Genomic DNA, 15,484 nt, shown 5'->3' on the forward strand with positions numbered 1-15,484 from the left:
AGTTCTTTTGATAAACTGAGGTTTCTTGTTTTGGGAGTATCTGTTAATTTTTCTCAAAAAGTCATCACAAGCTTTTTTTTTTTTTTTTTTTTTTTACACATAATGATGTAATTTCGGCATTAGTGTAAGGCACTCCAACCTGCTGGATCTATTCCTGCTAATTGACAAAGTCTTATTCTCTCCTCCGCAATCAAGTCAGAAACCTTTCTACAAAGGTTTTTAATTGTTTATATGTTAAAAATATCCATTCAGGGCTGGAGAGACGGCTCAGTGGTTAAGAGCACTGACTGTTCTTCCAGAGGTCCTGAGCTCAAATCCCAGTAACCACATGGTGGCTCACAACCATCTGTTATGGGATCCGATACCCTCTTCTGGTGTGTCTGAAGACAGCTACAGTGTACTTATATGTAATAAATAAATAAATCTTTAAAAAATGTATCCATTCTAAGACATGATCTCTCTGTATAAGAATCCCTGTGGCATTTGCCGCAACAGTGCGGGAGAAAGAATAGAAAGCAAATAAATAAAGTGCAACCCAGTGTGGGACCCAAATGCTCAGCCCTTGTATCCTATAATCTCATTTCTACCAGCCATTCCTTTTCAGCTTCAGCTGATCATTTTCTTAGACTACTTAAGTCTGATTCACCTTGTAAGGTTTGAAATAAAAAAACATACCTCTTGAGGGGTTAATCCACTTGTGAGCCTTAGGCAATTAATATCTCCCAACATTTTTTGAAAATCATTAAGAGTTTGTAATTGTTCTCCTCTGATCTGTAACTTCTGTGGCTGGATTTTCTGTAGATCTATCTTATATCTTAGATAATTAGTAGAAATCTCCTCTTTGTATTTCTTCAGGAACAATTTGTAATCCCCAACAAGGCAAAATTCTCTTACTTCATTAAAACATTTTTTCCTAAGTCATGTGCATCTGAATCAACCTGCCAGATATCATCCATAAAATGACAAATTATAGATTGAGGAAACTGTTTACAAATTATTTTAAGGGCCGTTGCAAATAATATCGATGCAAGGCAGGACTGTACAACATTCCTTGTGGCGTGACTTTCCAGAGATACCTCTTAGTTGGCATGGTGTGGTTAAATGTGGGCTCAGCAAAAGAAAATCTCTATCTTGTTTCTCAAGGGGTATTGAGAAAAAGCAGCCTTTTAACTCAATCACTATAGTAGGCCATGCCTTATGTAACAAGGAGGTTAAAGGGATTTCGGGTTGTAAGGAAATCATAGGCTGAATGATTTTATTAACTGCTTTCAGATCTGTTACCATCCTCCACTTTCCAGATTTCTTTTTAATGACAAATATGGGAGAATTCCAAGGGCTGGCACACTCCTCTTTATGCTGTGCCTACGGTTGCTTTCGGACCAGCTATTCTAACGCCTGTAACCTCTCCTCATTTAAGGACCATTGATCAACTCAGACAGGCTTGTCAACTGACACTACTGGGCTAGTGGTAGGGCAGTTGGTATCCTATCAGCAGTGGTTCCCATCTAAATTTGGGGAGCCAACCTCTGCTGTGTCCTGCCTATGACAGCTTGGCCAGTCTGTAACTGTCTTTGATAACAACTCATTATGAGAACATCACCTCTTTTACAATTTGTCTTTGAAATTGGAGGGACATTAATCTGTGCTTCCCACTGCTGTCCAGACCTCTTCCCATAGGTTTACGGCTCCATCTGCCACATGTCCACATCCCGCCCTCTGCAGGGCACAGCCACTTGGGGAGGCAGAACACTTCAGGGAGTTTAATTGCACTGAGCAGCCGGGGCTTTGCAGGTGCCAGGCTGTAGGGAAGTACTGAGACACTGCTCTGGGTGTGGGAGAGCAAAGCCAGGGCTGGTGGGGGGTCCCCAGGGTTGTTTTTGTGTGTGTGTGTGTGTGTGTGTGTGTGTGTGTGTGTGTGTGTGTGTGATTACACTGTAGCTGTCTTCAGACACACCAGAACAGGGCACTAGACCCCACTACAGATGGTTATGAGCCACCATGTGATTGCTCGGAATTGAACTCGGGACCTCTGGAAGAACAATCTGTGCTCTTAACCACTGAGCCATCTCTCCAGCCCCCATTTTGAAATTTTATATTTTTTTAATTGATGTTCAACCAAATCTTAATTGTGAACATTAGACTCATTCTCAGTAGTTTTAATCCATTCATAAATAGGTGCAGAACTGGCCCTTAAAGGTCTAACAGCCTTTTTGCATTCATCATTAGCATTCTCAAAAACTAAAGATTTGGTTAAAATTTCACAGAATGTCTGATATTGCTTTATTTGGAGCTGTAGTTAAGCTTTGTATAAAAAGTCAGTAAAAATTTCTTTTGAATTCTGGGTTTATCTTTGTATGATTCTGATCGTCCATGTTGTTCAACCTTGTCCCAAGCATTTAAAGTTATTGTATGACATTGTTCTGAGATGGGATCATCAAACATAATCTTTACTCTTAAATCAGAATATTGACCTTCACCTGATCTATGACAATATTAATGCCTCTAGCTCTATCTCATTGCTCCACACTTGAAGTTTCATCTTTCCACCATGTTAGCCATTGTAGTTGAGGTCTAAGATAGCTGTCATCAAATTTCTTCAATCTTTTGGAATTACACAATTTTGCATAGCCTAGTTATTAAGCATCTGTTTTATATGGCGACTGTAACCCATACATCATTATTGCTTCTTTAAATCTACCCAATAAACTCATGCAAATAACACACAACTCAGTTATAATATTTATAATCTACATACCAGATTAGGCAGATTCACCACCACACTGCTCTATTCCCCAGCTATGAGCTCTGTTGTTACTGTGGCTTCTCCAGGCCATGTGGTTCTGCTCCACCTTCCTTCCACCTCTTCTTCCACCATCTTCCTCTTTCTCCTTAGTCTCCTCATCTCCCCTCTTCCTTCCTCTCTCTCTCTCTCCCTCTCTAAAACCTCCAGCCCCACCTTTCCCTTCTACTGCCCAACCACAGGCTCTGGCCTTTATCTGACCAACTAAATGAGGAGAAAATTCACATGAAATCACCTTAGTATGCAATCTACTCCTCATGGGGCAGGCCCTCTTGGGGAAGGAGAATTAGCATCAACATACAAATTGTGCCACAGCAGTCTAGAGCCTCTATGGGATGCCACTGAAATTCTTAAAATCCTTATACATTTTGTCCATCTGCATCTAATTACATTATCATGACAGGAAAAAAAATCATTTTAGGGTTTTCAATAAGGCTCAAGATCGAATTCATCTGAAAATTCTTTCTGATTCAAAAGATTATATAATTTTTGTTCTATTGTTTGTAATTTAGCATAGATTTTTCAGCTCTTTCCTTACCTAATTCTGCTGTACTATGATTCTTTTTAAAGATTATATGTAAATTTGCAATCACTGCCAAAAATATACTTCTTTTCTAATAATTCTTTTCAAATGTGCATTTGGTGTTTGTCCTACATGTCTGTCTCTGAGAGAGTCAGATCCTCTGGGAGATACAGACAGTTGTGAGTTACCATGTGGCTGCTGGGAGTTGAACCTGGGTCCTCTGTAAGAGCAGCCAGTGCTTTTAACCACTGAACCTTCTCTTCAGCCCCTCCCCCAACTATGCTTATTTCTATGCTGATAATAGAAACAAAATTATACAGGGTCCAAGTGACCTCTATCATTGTATTTTCCATTTTTTAACATAGAAAATATTTTCTTTTTAATTTCTTTAACTCTCACCTTCCTTTGAAAACTTCACTTTATTATTTTCTTTCTTTTAAAAAAAGATTTATTTATTTCATGTACACTGTTACTGTCTTCAGAGACTCCAGAAGGAACATTGAATCCCATTAGAGATGGTTGTGAGCCACCATGTGGATGCTGGGAATTGAACTCAGGACCTCTGGAAGAGCAGTCAGTACCCTTAACCACTGAGCCATCTCTCCAGCTCCCATTTTATTATTTTCAAACTAATTATTTCTTGTAAGGTGGTTCTGATGCTATGGTTCTGTTCCCCAATTGGTTCTTGATCTGTCAGTAAAGAGATCCATGGGCCAGTTACTGGGTAGAAGGGATAGGTGGAACCTCCGGACCCTGGAGGCAAGCAGAGATGATCACAAGGGAGAGGAGGAGAGTTTTCCATGCTTCTAATGAAGAAAAGTTGACCAACCATGTGAGATCTTGAAATGGAGTGTAGATCAGTGTGTTTAGCAGGAACTAGATTCATCTGACCAACTCAAGTCAGGGCAGGTGGGAGGGGCAGAGCTAAGAGTAGTAATAGGGCTGCTTTTCCAGGTGGGAGATAGCACCCAGCAACTGTGCCTAGAAGGCACGTGGAAAACTAGCAGCTGTGTGTGTGTGTGTATGTGTGTGTGTTCGCGCGCGTGTGTGTCTTTTATCTGTGGATTCAAAGGAAGCTGGGTGGTGGCTGGTAGTGCAGCCCACTTCCTGGATCAGAGGCAGGGTAGTGAAAAGTTACATGCAACAATTTCTTTCTATGATTATATATATATATATATATATATATATATATATATATATATATACCCAGTTTTTTTTTTTTTTTTCTCTCTTGCACTTTTTTCAAACTTAATACCTTCCCTTTTCAGACATTTGGGGCTTCTCAGTCACACTGCAGCTCCAGGAAAATGTTCCTTTGGCCCTTTTGTCTGCAGGCTCCTCAGGCCAGCATGAGTCTATGTCAGCTGGTTCTGTCCCTTGGCTCAGGCTGCCCCCAAGCAGACTGCCCTCGCTGGTTCCTGCATTCTGCCTGCCCGCTCTCTACAATTCCCCACTTGTCACCCTCTTCTCGGGTGTAGGCTTTATCCTCTGGCAGCTGCTCTGCTCACAGAGAAGGGGTGAATCAGTCATTGGAGAAAGCAAGGCTTCCATGAAGGGACTTATTCAGCCGGCTGTGTCAGCTCATAGCTTCTTTCTACCGGTCAGCTCTGGCTGCAGCCATTGTTTGCCCACCCGCACAGCAACAGAAGCAGCGTTCCTGCTTCTTAGGGTGTCGACTGTTCCCACAGTTTGCTGATGCCTATCCTGAATCCTGGATCCAAGTGCTGCCGCCCTAGGCAGGACTATTCTCCACCTCATACCTCCACTTGGGGGATCTTGTAGAAGTTGTGCCCTAAGGCTCTGCTTCCCTGCTTCCTTCCTGGGACCCAGCCTTACTGCTCAGCAGGGACTCTTAAAGGAGCCACTCTAGGCCTCTCCCCACGACTTGCTAGCTTTATCAGTTAAGAACCTGTCTTCCCAGCTGCTTACTGGGTTTCTGTGCCCACTTGGCCTAATTCCTGAATCAGGCTGCCTATATTTGGCTTTCAAGCTCCATATTGGGTGCCAAATGTTGCCAGACTGTCTCAACCTGCCAGCTTCCTAATAATGAAGCAGAGACTTATATATATTTATGAACCCAGACCTTATAGCTTAGGCTTGTTCCCAACTATCTCATACTACTTAATAACCCATTTAGTCTAATCTACATTCTGCCACATGCCCTGCTACCTACCAACACCTGCTCTTTCCTTCGTATCTGGCTGGTGAATCTTCCATGGCTGATTCTTTCCTGGAGTTCCTATCTCTGCTCAGATGCCTGACATTTCCTCTCCTGCCTTGCTGTAGGCCACCAGCTATTTATTGAACCAATCAGAAGATGATGGGGAAAATGTTTATGAAAGGCTGAAATGTGATGCTTCATAAAAATAACAATACCAAGCTCTGGCCTGTATTCAGCTCTCCGTGGGTAGAGGAATTAGTGTTTAAATCCTACAAAGACTACCTTTACACAGTGCACAAGATTATCTCAACACTTGATGAGTATAGAGTATCACATTCTGGGCTAACTTTGCAGCCTTCCTGTCAGGCCTTCTGAACCTCTCTCGGCCCTGCTCTCCTTCGTCAGGAGATAACATAACAGGGATGTTTATGTCCGACCCCCACACTCTGGAGGCAGACGTCATAAAGTTGGGAGTTCCAGGCTAGTCTTGGCTACAGAGTATTATCTTGTCTCAATTTTATAACAACAAAAAACTTAGAAGACTTCCAGAAAATGGAACCAAAATAAAAATATGGAAAACAGCAAGGATAAGAAAATAGAATCAATCAAGAATTCAATAGATTCCAGGTTCAAGAAATGAGAAATCCAAGGGGAAAGAACTCATAAACAAGACAGTTAAAAAACCTCTTAATACAAAACATGGGCCTATCTTCAAGGGAAATAAATAGCATTTTTTTCTGGGTCAAACATGAGTGAGACTGGAGCAGAAACACGAATTCAAGTTGCCTTGAATGACAGTTTCAGTGAGGAAGTGGCTAAATGAAGTTCTCATAATGACAGGGCAAAGAGAAGGTCATCAGGGCATTTACTACCTACATTGGTGGGAATATCACTAAAGTGAGTTAGCATGAATAAAAAATCCCTGAGACATGCTAGATATGACCAGAGGACAGTCTTGGCTTTGGGCTTGGTAGAAGTAAGTGGTCTGTTAGTGCATTTCAGTACGTTAGATCAGATGTAGAAGTGGGGAGGAATTGCTATAAAGGGAACCCAAAGCAGACCCAGGTGATCTGGCTCTGCATCTGCTACATCCACAATCTCCAGGTTCCTGCACGTCATTATGCTTTGTGGAATTTCAAACACAGATATGGCTTTTTTTTCTGGGAACTTTACAAACGCTATATCATAAAATCCAGATTCAAAGGGTTCCAGTACAATAGATGATAAAAAGCAGGTTCTAAAACATAGTTGCTTATGTTTTTAGAATGCCAAGCACAAAAGAAAATCCTATAAGCTTTTCAGTAAGTAGAAAACTGTTCCATAGTAGGAATCGAGAATCAGACTGTCTATCTGTGGTATTGGTGCATGTCTTTAATTCCAGCACTCAGGAGACAGAGGCAGGTAGATTTTTGTGAGTTCAAGGCCAACCTGGTCTACAGAGCAAGTTTGAGGACAGCCAGGGCTACACAGTGAAATCCTGTCTGGGAAAAGCAAACAAACAAACAAACAAACAAAACAACAATAACAAAAACAAAAGAAAGGGAAAAGAAGAAGAAAAGAATCAGGATATCCAACACTGAATTACTATAGAGAAATTTTAATCCAGCAACATAGCTACTTTAGCAAGGGATTAAATCAAAAGACCTAGGTCTGTGTAATAAGGTTAAAATATAGACATGTCTTTAGCACACATCTTTAATTCCAAATAATGACAACTAATTGAGGCACAGATAAAGTGACACATCAAATAGATTTAGCAGAATGAGTCAGAGATAAGATATGCCCAACTCTCATGAGAGCAGATAGGAAAGAGAGGCTACTTAAGAGTAGTATAGAGAAAGAGTTGTGCTGAGTTCAGTGAAGTTCAGCTGATGCAATCCTGTTGAGTTTGTGCAATTAGTACAGTTCAGTTCGTGGGCTTCAGAGGCTCCTTTTTCTAAATAGAACAATTCAGTCAGAAGCCGAGAGAAGCCAGCTTGCGTCTGTCAGCATGGAGAGGAATTTGATCTAGAACAGCTGAGTTGAACCAGCCAGCCAGAGTTCAGAAAGAACTAGGAAGGGTAGGTTTGTGCAGCAGTAAGTCTTGAAGATTGAAACAATCTAGGTCTAGGAAGCAAATGGAGGTGCAAGCTGAAGCCTCAAGGTCTGAGCTTACAGAAAATTAAACTGTATGGAGGCTAGAAGCTTCTAGGTCTCAGCCTAGGGATAGTTAGATAGGAGTGTACTGGGCTAAGCACAAACAGTACATTCATAAAACGTGGAAACGGTTCTTAATTCATCACTCCATCAGAGGAAATAAAAGCAACATTTACAAATTACACCTATAATCTCAACAGTTGAGACAGGAAGATCCCAAATTACAGGCCAACCTGGGCTACATGGTGATATATGGTGTTTTTGTTTTGTTTTTCCAGATAGACCTGGCTGTAGACAGGATATTCTGTAGACCAGGCTGGCCTTGACCTCAGAGATCCAGGACTTAGCAGATATAGGTGAGACCCAGTCTTAAAAAACAAAAGAATTAGGTTGGCCTTGGATTTCTCCAAAGCCGCTTGGGAGGCAGGAAGACAATGAAGCTGTGCCTTCAGATTCATACACAAATTTATTTTTAACTAAGATTCTGCATATAAACCTTATTAGTGTGACAAGGCATAATTTTATCATCTGAGATGTTGACAGTATTTTCTTCTGTTAAGTCTCAAGCACTGAATGAATGGCTAATTCAGGTGCCTATTAACATATCAGAGCAGAACTGGCCACCAGGTTCTCCTAACATCCCTCAGTCTTACCTATGGCTGCCATATCTGGTCCCTTCTCCTGAACTCTCCAGTACAGGGGCTGGCCTGCTCTTCTGTGTCTCCTCCAGATAAAATCTAGCAATTTTGGCTATGCTGGTCCTTTCTTACCATTTTCCCTCCTGGTCTCTTGGTGGTCTACAGATCCCCCTTTCTTTACACAGTCCAGCTCAGGGTCTACTCTGGACTCTTCCAGATGTCTCTGCCTCTGGCTTTGCTCTCCTTCACATCTACAGTAAACCTTCTCCTCTACTATGCCTAAGAGCAGACATGGCCTCCTTTTTTTTTTTTTTTTTTTTTTTTTTTTTTGTTTGTTTTTTTTTTCTTCTTCTTCATTTGCCTTCTTTACTATCACTTGTCAAAGAGCAGCTGCAGAGGGTGTGCATAGAGAAATAGTAAAGAGAGACTGCCAAGGAGAAGGATGAGAGAGGATCATAAGACTGTATCTGCACATGCTCAGGAGGGGGCCATTTCCAACAGGAAGAGTAACAGCTGCTCTCACAAAGATGTCTACTACCATTATTCATCTTTCTCATTGAGAAGGTATGCCAGGTAAGCCTGGTATGCTGGCCCAACCTACACCTGGCTTACTCCAGCTCAGCCTTGGCAAAGTTCCTGTTCTCCTTTCTCCCGTCCCTCCACCCTGCTGGAAATGACCCTCTCAGTCTTATTCTTGGCGTGGTGAGACATAGAAAATTCTCAGTTCATTCATGACCTATTCCTACCAAATGTGAGAACCAGACTAGCCAACATCCTTGCCAGGACTTTCAGAATACACTGAGCTCTTTGTTCTTCAGTAGTCAGGTATGGTTTTGTAACCATCAGTGAAACTAAAATAGACCATGACCTATTTTTATTCTGCTTACCATTATCCATCCATACATATAGTGGCTTTTATTTTTCTTATTTATTTACTTTTGTTTCTTTTGGGAGGGGGCTGTTTGTTTGAAACAGGGTCTCTCTACATAGCCCTGGTTATCCTAGAACTCACTACTCAGGGATCCACCTGCTTCTGCCTCCCGAGTGCTGACATTAACGGCATGTGCCACCAGGCCCGTCTACTTCTCAGCATGCCAAAGCCTTGTGTGCATCACATGTTGTCTAACTGCTCTCTTTCGTGTTCTTTTAGAAGTAGATAATTGTATTAGGCTTAATACTGGTCCCTGAAGATGACCAGACCTAAGTCCTTATGTCAAAAATCTTTCTGAGATTACCTAGGTAGACACGAAGTAATGACGTGGGTGTTTATAAAAGGCAGGTGAAGGGGCTGGAGAGATGGCTCAGTGGTTAAGAGCACTGACTGCTCTTCCAGAGGTCCTGAGTTCAATTCCCAGCAACCACATGGTGGCTCACAACCATCTGTAATGGGATCTGATGCCCTCTTCTGGTGTGTCTGAAGACAACTGTAGTGCACTCATATACAGAAAATAAGTAAAATAAAATAAAAGAAACAAAGAAAACAGAGGATACTGATCAGCTAACTTTGGAAATAAAAGAGATCTTTGGGCCAAGGAACTCAAGGTAGCTTCTAGAAATTAGAAAATCTTCTGGGAAAAGAAAACAAAAAGAACTCTACCACATATTCCCAAGAAGTTATGCTTTGTAGCTGCTTCAACTGCCAGACCTGGGGGAAATTTGTTTTAATGGAAGCCTCACAGTTTATGATAATTTGTCACAGCAACAGTAGGAAACTAATCCAAGTAACTGGCAGATAGTAACTGGTTGATTAATATGTTTTAAAAAATGGTGTTTGAACAGGGCATGGTGGCACACTCCTTTAATCCCAGCACCCTAGAGGCTGAGGCAGGTGGATCTCTGTGAGTTTGAAGCCAGCCTGGTCTACCGAGTGAGTTCTAGTTAGGACCAAGGCTACACAAAAAAAAAAAAAAAAAAACTTAAAAAAACCAAAAGAAAAAAAAAAGCAGAAAAAACGTTGATTTTTTTTAGGCAGCTCACAAAATGCTAGCAGAAAAAGAAAAGTAAAAAATGAATGAATCATTTATAAGTTTGCCAAAGGTAGCCACTTTTATACCAGAGACAATGTCTTCTTTACTTTTTGGTACCAAGGTTCAAACCTAAAATCTTACACATGCTAGGTGAGTGTTTTGCCTGTTCTAACACCCAGATGGATTTGTTCGTTTGTTTGTTTTAAGATTTATTTATTATATGTAAGTACACTGTAGCTGTCTTCAGACACACCAGAAGAGGGCATCAGATCCCATTACAGATGGTTGTGAGCCACCATGTGGTTGTTGGGAATTGATTCAGGACCTCTGCAAGAGAAGTCAGTGCTCTTAACCGCTGAGCCATCTCTCCAGCCCCATTTTTGTTTTGTTTTTTAATAATATTACAAATAGAAACACCATGTTTCTTTCTATTTAAATAAAAATGTTGGATATCATGGAATCAAAGATAGGACCTGGGGTCTTAGCTCAGTGGCAGAGTTCTCTCTGACATGTATAAGGCCCTGTCTCCATTCTTGGCATCAACCAAACCCATAATAAGTTAAGCTAATGAGACACTTTGAACGGAACCTTTATGTTTTTGTTTTGCCATATTTTGTGCCCTGAGGGCTTATTCATATTACATTAGATCTTGTTTCTTCTATTCTTAGAATACCTTTCTGTAGATTGCAACTCTCTTTGTGGTGACAGTTTAAGCTTTTAAATTCCCTGTAAGCTAGAAAAGGGGATTTATTAGCTTGTTTGGCTGTTGAGGACAAGGGCAAAGCTGACTGTAGGGTAAACCAAATTCAGGCATTCATTTTACTCTTTCTCATCTGCCTCGTGTTTCTCTTATTGTCTCTTCCTCCTACCTGTGGCTTCCTCTATGCAATGTGTCAAAGCCACAGGCAGAATCAGACTCCATCCTGAATGTTAGAATCTAAGAGAAAGGTGGCTATGTCAACAGACATGAGTCCAGAGAAGGCATAGATTCTGTTTAGTCCTCGGGTTTAGAAGTGTGGCTGGGGCCTTGGCCATCCTGGGTCAGGTATCTTACATTTGGTCGTGAGATGGAGCACTATTAGTGTTGATTAAACTGGATACAGTTTTATCAGAATAGGCGGAGTGGAAGGAGGAGGCTGGCAGTTGAAGATAGTAGTCTGTTACATGCTGGACCTTCCCTGGGTTGAGAGATAACCCATTTCTCTTAGCTGACACAGTATGATAAACCATCAACACCCTTGTACCTTCCATGTTTTCTGTTTTATCTTCTTTTGCTTTTTGCTTTAGTATGTGTGTGTATGTGTGTGTGTGTGTTCTTTCTCTGTTCTATGTATGTATGTATGTATGTATAATGGGGATTTTTGTTTGGTGTTAGAGACAGGATCTCATTATGTATCCTTGACTGGTCCTGAAACTAACTGTGTAGACCATACTGGTCGAGAATTCACAGTGATCTACCTGGCTCTGCTTTTGACCACTTGAGTGCTAGGGTTAAAGGTGTGTGTCACCACGCCTGGGTAGATGTGTTGTATTTATTGTGGTATAATTTCCTTAATGGGAAAATTAGGATGTTTTTACTAGCCTGGGACATGGTTTGACTCGGAAATGGCCAGAGGCTGACAGCTCTTGAGCGCTTGTGAATTGTTGAAAGATAAGTGTTAAATAATTAATTACTAACAGTATCTGCAGGCTTGGGGGTGGGAGAACTGTTTTTTCACAGTGTTAGGGACAGAACCCAAGGCACTGTGAGATTGTGAGTCCCAGGAAACAAGTATTATCCATGCATATCATTTAGTTATACTATGGCCCAGAGACCCAAGAGCCCCTCCCTCCTGTCTGCCTGTCTGTCTGTCTATCTGTCACACACACACACACACACACACACACACACACACACACACACTTCCACTATACTTTTCCTCCATTTCCTTTTCAGAACAAGATCTTCGCTAGATTCTAAATCCTAGTCTTCAGTCTTCAGAACCATGGGTGAGTCAACAAATTCCCGTTTGTTACAATTTTTTTAAACACTCTTTAAATATATTGTACAGGTTCAAGGTTACCCTCTACTGTCTCCTTTTGCTTTGTTAAATTCTTACCTGTTTTGAGGTAGGTGGTAAACCCCGAGCCTGTGGTCTCCATTATAATGTGTCAGGGACTGTTGGTGCGTGCGTGCGTTATTTGCTCTTACATCTCACATGCGTTTACCTGGCTGTCTGCACACCACTGGCTGATGTGGTACTCACAGGTGCAAAATGAACGTGTCAGATCCCCTGGAACTAGATGCACAGACGGTTGTAAGTTGCCATGTGGGAACTGAACCCAGATCCTCTAGAAAAACAACCAGTACTCTTAAGCACTGAACCATTTCTCCAGCCTCCTATTGTAATATAACTTTATAATAAAACTTTAGATGGTTTCACCTAATCTCATCTGACTTTTCACTTAGGGAATGTGACAAGATTGTGTCCTTTAAACCAGGCACTGAAGCTACACAGATAGTTCAGATTGCATCCTCAGTTTCCACGTTTCACCAACCAGGAGCCCTGTGCTTGGGTAGAGGTCATATCTTGTTTCATACAATGAATTCTCATCGAGCTGTAGGCTCAGGTGCTGTGAGGCTCTGAGTTCCTTCATGATGGAAAGATCAGTGGCTTGTAGACTGTGCCTTGCCCTGTGTGAATACACATGCTAAGGCAAAATAACTATGCATCTCTTTAGTTTTATGTGTATGTGTGCTTTACCTTCATGTGGCATACCATTTATATGCAGTAGCTGCAGAGACAAAAAGAAGAAACCTGAGACTGAAGTTACAGACTGTAGAGAAATTTTAATCCAGGAGCAAGGCTGCTCTGGCAAGGAATTACTTCCAAAGATATGATCCAGGCGGCATACAAACATGCTGTGAATGGCAGTATGATCTGGCTGGAATACAAACATGCCCTTAGTATGGACCTTTAATCCTTAATGATGAAGGCAAGTTAGTTTGCAGAAGGAAGCAGCCATGTTTGAAAGTGACATTTAATTAAGGGGCAGACAAAGTGATGAATTAAATAAATGACAAAATGAATCAGAGATAGGATACACCCAACTCACACAAGAGCAGCACAGGGAAGAGAGGCTACTTAAAAGCAGAGAGAGAGGTGTGTGTGTGTGTGTGTGTGTGTCTGTGTGTGTGTGTCTGTGTGTCTGTGTGTCTCTGTGTGTGTCTGTTTGTGTGTCTGTTTGTGTGTCTGTGTGACAGTTTTACTAGGGCAGTTCTACAGAGACAGGTTCCAGAGGGAACAAACTAGACACTGTAAGGCCAAATCTTTTTAAGTTCAGACTCTGTTTTAGAGAACCTGACCTCAGTTTGAACTTAGGTAAACTAACAGGCTAGTACCTAGCATTAGTTCCCAAGTTGCCCCCCAACAAAACCTGAGCCTAGCTCCAGTCTCTAGGCTAATCCCCAAACAAGACCAGTGTTTCCAGGTTACACCCTCAACAAGACCAACGTTTCCAGGTTATTACCCCCACAGACCTGCACCCCCATGTTACAAGCCCACCCCTTGCCTAACAACCACCAATGCAGAGGGAAGCAGAAATTAAGTTTATATGACTCCCAGCACCAGCCAATTATGTTAAGAGCCACAGTAGCTTTCCAATTAGTTGCTTACACACTTATCCCCCACTTGCTGCTTTCTATATAGTCTTCCCCTAATAGACATTCAGGGCTCCACCACCACCAAAATCATCCTGCATGATGGTGGTGCACTGGGGGACCTGAGCTAGCTCAAATAGAATTAAGACCCTGCTGTGAGTTGCATAGGATCAGCTCCTGTTTGCTTTGGAGGGATCACTAACACTTCCCTGGCACTACAACACAAGTAAAAACAGAATGAGCTGGGCTGGAGAGATGGCTCACGGGTAAGAGCACTGGCTGTTCTTCCAGAGGTCCTGAGTTCAATTCCCAGCAACTATATGGTGGCTCCCAATCATCTGTAATGAGATCTGATGCCCTCTTCTGGTATGTCTGAAGACAGCTGCAGTATATTCATATATAATAAATAAATATTTCTTTAAAAAAACAAAACAAAACAAAAAACCCAAAAAACAGAATGAGTCAAGCAATAAGAAAGAGCCAGAAGATTTAGACATATTGCCAAAGTTAGTATATGGCCAGACAGACCAATTCAGTCAGAAGCCAAGAGAAGCTGAGTTGAATCAGTCAGCTTGGACAATTAGATTGTACAGGGGCTAGGGACTTCCAGACCTAGGCCTAAGGATAGTTAGAACAGAGAAGGAAATTCTCTGGCCAGGCCCAAACTGTGTAGTTGCACAGCTATGCCTCTTATCACTTCATCTAAGGAAATAAAAGCAACATTTACAATAGACCATTGTGAACTGCCATGTGGGTTCTTGGAATCAAACCCAGGGCCTCTGGAAAAGCAGTCAACGCTACTAATGTCTGAGCCATCTTTCCAGCCCTGTTAATTGTGGAACTTATTCATGCAAGTAAATTATCTGTCCAGCATACACCACAAAGAACACACTGGCAAAGAATTTATTAATGCAAATAAGAAAACTGCCCCTCTGGGGATGGAGAGATGGCTCAGTGGTTAAGAACACTGTCTGCTCTTTCAGAGGTCCTGAGCTCAATTCCCAGCAACCACATGGTGGCTGTCTTAATCAGGGTTTCTATTCCTGCACAAAGCATCATGACCAAGAAGCAAGTTGGGGAGGAAAGGGTTTATTCAGCTTACACTTCCACATTGATGTTTATCAACGAAAGAAGTCAGGACTGGAACTCAAGCAGGTCAGGAAGCAGGAGCTGATGCAGAGGCCATGGAGGGATGTCACTTACTGGCTTGCTTCCCTTGGCTTGCTCAGCCTGCTTTCTTATAGAACCCAGGTCTACCAGCCCAGGGATGGCACCACCCACAAAGGGCTGGGCTCTCCCCCCTTGATCACTAGTTGAGAAAATGCCTTACAGCTGGATCTCATGAAGGCATTTCCTCAACTAAGGTTCCTTTCTCTGTGATAACTCCAGCTTCTGTCAAGTTGACACAGAACCAGCCAGTACAGTGGCTCATAACCTCTCTCTTCTGGTGTGTCTGACAGCTAAAGTGTACTCAAATACATAAATTAAATACATCGAAAGAAAGAAAGGAAGGAAGGAAGGAAGGGAGGGAGGGAGGAAGGGAGGGAGGAAGGAAGGAAGCTGCCACTGGAGAACCCAGACCAGTGAATGGTGTTTCCTCACCACCGGGACCACACTAT

The sequence above is a fragment of the Micromys minutus genome (assembly GCF_963924665.1).
Source record: "Micromys minutus genome assembly, chromosome: 4".
NCBI lineage: Eukaryota > Metazoa > Chordata > Mammalia > Rodentia > Muridae > Micromys > Micromys minutus.